This window comes from Pinus tabuliformis, chromosome 3_1 (genome assembly GCF_031772625.1).
Source record: "Pinus tabuliformis cultivar Carrire ecotype Pingquan chromosome 3_1, CPIR1, whole genome shotgun sequence".
Lineage (NCBI taxonomy): Eukaryota > Viridiplantae > Streptophyta > Pinopsida > Pinales > Pinaceae > Pinus > Pinus tabuliformis.
The window spans coordinates 371545987-371550316 of record NC_142301.1 but is presented as its reverse complement, the minus strand read 5'-3'; the positions used below and the strand labels follow the sequence as shown (position 1 = coordinate 371550316).

The 4330-nt window shown below is 35.1% G+C and overlaps 1 pseudogene; it reads left to right on the top strand.

The window, feature by feature from the left end:
- Positions 1-3031: 3031 nt before the first annotated feature.
- LOC149187252 (dirigent protein 23 pseudogene) lies at positions 3032-3696 on the top strand (annotated as a pseudogene).
- Positions 3697-4330: the final 634 nt, after the last annotated feature.

Genomic DNA, 4330 nt, shown 5'->3' with positions numbered 1-4330 from the left:
ATCTATCATTGAATAAAAAACCCACTTTCTAACGATTCAAATAAATTTATGTTCAGGTTATATATTACAAGAAAAATATTGTAAATATAATAATTAGTTTAATTAATGTTTGTAAACTACCCTTATTCATATTGTAAATATAATAATTAGTTTAATTAATGTTTGTAAACTACCCTTATTCTTTGCGTTACTTTGAAAGTTACAATCTCATAATGCCAAAATGTGATTAGGGAGATTAATATGGTTTTTAGATTTATCATATAATAATTTAATTATTAGGTTTTTTTAAAAGTAAAATGTTTTGGTTAATTTTGTATAAAATCTGATAAAAAAGTTAAAATACCTTAATTTTAAATGGTTAAATATACATATTTTTTATATTTTATAATTTTTCTAAATTTTAAATCCATTTCTGCATTCAGTTACTAGACATTGAAGTAAAAAAAGAAAAAACAAAGAGTATACACATGCTATAAGCTAAACAAATACTTGAAAAGAAAAAACAAAGAGTATACACATGCTATAAGCTAAACAAATTCTATATGATGTAAAAGATGATGAAAAATATGGATAAGCATGTAAAACTCCTTTAAAACACAATCCAATATATATTAGCATATTCATTGTTTTATCATATAAAAGATGATGAAAAATATTGATATTTGAAACTACTTTAAAACACAATGCAATATATTAGTTTATTCATTATGTATATTTTGATAAATTAAATTTATCAGGGATATCATTAAAAATATATATTTTTCTTAATATAACTTTAAATTTATAAGGGGCAGAGAATTCACCCATTCATGGCACCATAATCTTAAAATTAAATTATGTGTCGTCCGGGGAGATCAGCCGGCACGATATTCCACTGTAGCCACGCTCTGTAATGTGAAAAGTACCATTTTCTACCGTACTCAACACAGAAACTTCCTGTAACACTCTAATTCATCGTTATCATTGTATTGACCTGAGGTCATAAGGATCCATTTCGCTTACCCTGGTTCTTCGTAAGCAAAGGCACTAATGGCACCTACACTTTTTCGTAAGCTAAGGTAAGGACTCATTGCATTTACCCTGCTTCCTTCATAACCGTAAGAGAAGGAAGCACCCGTTGTACCTTTATTATAACCATAAGATGATTACTTTTACTATATGTATACATATTATATTATTAAATGATTTTTAGCGGTAGTTTAATAATTATGTTTCTTTTGAAAGTTATGGAAATTATATTTTGAAAAAATTTAGTAGATATTTTTGTAAATCTAAATAAAAGATATTAAATTTATCATTTTGTAGTTGTCTATAATGCGACTTTTTGAAAGCTTTTCTGGCGGGTTTTTCACGTGAAAATCCGGCAGCAATTTATTGGAATCGCAAGTTTGATCGCTAGTTTCTGCACAATCAAAGTGTCCCAGGGGTTTTTCAGGGCGCTGAATCCAAATATGCAGTTAAAAAACCATTTTAACTGCGACAAATCATGATTTAATCTCAATTTCTTCCGCCGGATTCCGTCAACGGAATCTCCAAAAAGTCGCATTATAGACAACTCCTATAATTTTAAGTATTTTTTTAGTATTTATATAGAATATCATTTGTGACGCATTTCGAATCAACTAGTGTGGTTTATCATGATGACAAGTTGAATTTATTTCTAGTAAAAAAACATGATTTTGACCAGTTTTTATTTGCTGACCATCGCTCGACCATTCCGATATTTTATAGTTATTTGTGATCCGCAGTCAGACAGATTCATGATAAGCTTTATGATAAGACAGCTTCGTGAGACAGCTTCGGCTAAGGTAAACAGGTAAGTTGAGGACCATAACTACCGCCGACATACTTTCTTATTTACCAAAGAGTGTGTGCTCGGTAGGCATGAAAACGTTAGGAAGGCTTGTGAAACCGGGTAGGGTAAAGTTAGGCCGGGCGAGACTAGGTAGAGCGAGACCGGAGGTGAGGCGAAACCAGGTCGGGACAGACAGACATCTTTCCTTATTGATTGGCCCCGCTCCGGTGGGCATGAAAACGTTAGGAAGGCTTGTGAAACCGGGTAAGGTAAAGTTAGGCCGGGCGAGACTAGGTAGAGCGAGACCGGAGGTGAGGCGAAACCAGGTCGGGACAGACAGACATCTTTCCTTATTGATTGGCCCCGCTCCGGAGAAACATGTTCTTCCGGTAGGCCCTTTAAAGTGAACAACTTCAAATAGTATACACTGTGGCCACGTTCCAACATACAATTCCATGTGCACTCCATTTTGGCATTTTGTTTCCATGTGCACTCCATTTTGGCATTTTGGCGTTGGTGTTAGAGTAGATCAGAGTTTGGCAGGATTTTGCACTGCTACCCCTTTCCAAACTCCTCAATAATGTGAAAAATGCCATTATCCTTTCATGCATATCTATCTTCAGCAAATATTTAAATTCATGTTCAAGTGGCTTACATATATGTTTTATTGCATCAACGTCTCAACCACTCAACCATTTGAAAATTACCACTACTCTAATCCACGCCAAAAATAATGCAGGTATCACTTTGAATATGATATTGAGGTGACTCTCCGCCTGGCAGTTAAGTTTGCTTTAAAAATATTTAAATTCATGTTCAAGTGGCTTACATATATGTTTTATTGCGTCAACGTCTCAACCACTCAACCATTTGAAAATTACCACTACTCTAATCCACGCCAAAAATAATGCAGGTATCACTTTGAATATGATATTGAGGTGACTCTCCGCTTGGCAGTTAAGTTTGCTTTAAATGGTATTTTTCTAGTGCTTCGAAGGGCCACTGGTAAAAAAAACGTTCAGTTCAAACGGCGTAGGTGGCTCACTGCGTGGCGGTTTGCTCTAAAACTTGATTCCCTGGTGGGTCCAAGGATTGCTTAGCAAAAAACAAGTACAGTTCAAAAACAAGTGTATAAAGCATCATCTCCGAATCAAATTTGTTTGTGGTTTGATACAGAGGCAAGAATTGTATTGTAATCTAATCTTCTGATTCATCAATATATAACTTGAGTTAGAGATGGCCAAGCTAAGTGCTGGTGTTGCATCAAATGTTAATAGCATTGCAGTTGCAGCTACGTTGTTGTTATTGTTGCTAGCACTAACAGCAGAAGCTAAAGAAGGATATGATAGCAAGGTGGAGGAGAAAACAAGCGACCTGCATTTCTATTTTCATGACACAGTCTCGGGAAAAAATGTGACTACCATGCCAGTGGCGAGGGCTAACGGAACCGACTCTTCCGCTAATCTTTTCGGCCTGGTGGTGGTCATGGACGATATAGTGACGAAAGAACCAGAGCCCACCTCCCAGTTGCTAGGGAGAATGCAGGGTCTCTACACTTTATCTGGATTAGAGGAACGAGCTATGCAGATGGCGGTCACCTTTGTTTTCTCTAGCGGCCAATACAACGGCAGCACCCTCTCTCTGGTGGGCATTAACCCCATTTATCATCCTGTTAGAGAAATCCCCATTGTGGGAGGAAGCGGATTGTTTCGGTTGGCTCGAGGCTACGTACTCGCTCGCACTCATTCTCTAGTGCAAAATGGCAATGCGGTCGTCGAATGTAATGTCACTGTTCTCCATTAACAGTGGTGACCATGCAGTCCCGGATTGAATTTTCTTTCTTTCTACTATGGTTTTCTCTGGAGATGCCACCCGTGAAGGTGGTGGTGTAATGGCCGCCCAACGGCCTTTGAAAATAGCCTGTGGCATAATGTCATTTGTGTGATTCACAGGTAATATAAAAAGTTTCAATTTGGTTTTTAGTTTGTCTCTGTCGTCGCTGTTCTCATGGCCACACCTTCTTTATATTATTTTCAATTATGAATATGTTTCAGTGTCGTGTGCTAGTTTATTAGGCAATGTTGTCGGTCGTAAATTGAACTGGCAACAGAGGATTGTTTGGTGTAAGACAATTGTGCAAAAGAAAAAAATGAGCCTCATATCTATATTTCTAAAAATATCTCAACAACGCATGGCCGATTAATATATGTAAGATGATAACCCGTTAATATGGAAGGGACATCAATATTTCTATGATGAAAACCATAAAGTTACGCGCTCGATTTGTTTTAATTTTTCTATTGGTATTAATATTGATTTAAATTTATTTTATTTTTTTAATATTAAACTCATCTTAATTTTAAATGGTTCTTAAATTGAAAAAACAAATTTAAATTACTTCTTGATATTTAAATCATATATTTATCTCAAAATCAATAATATATCTTTTATATTAATCAAATCCCTAAATATATAAATCTTGATTTAAATTTTGGTCCTTATTAAATAAATTTATAAGCCACTTATCAATACCTT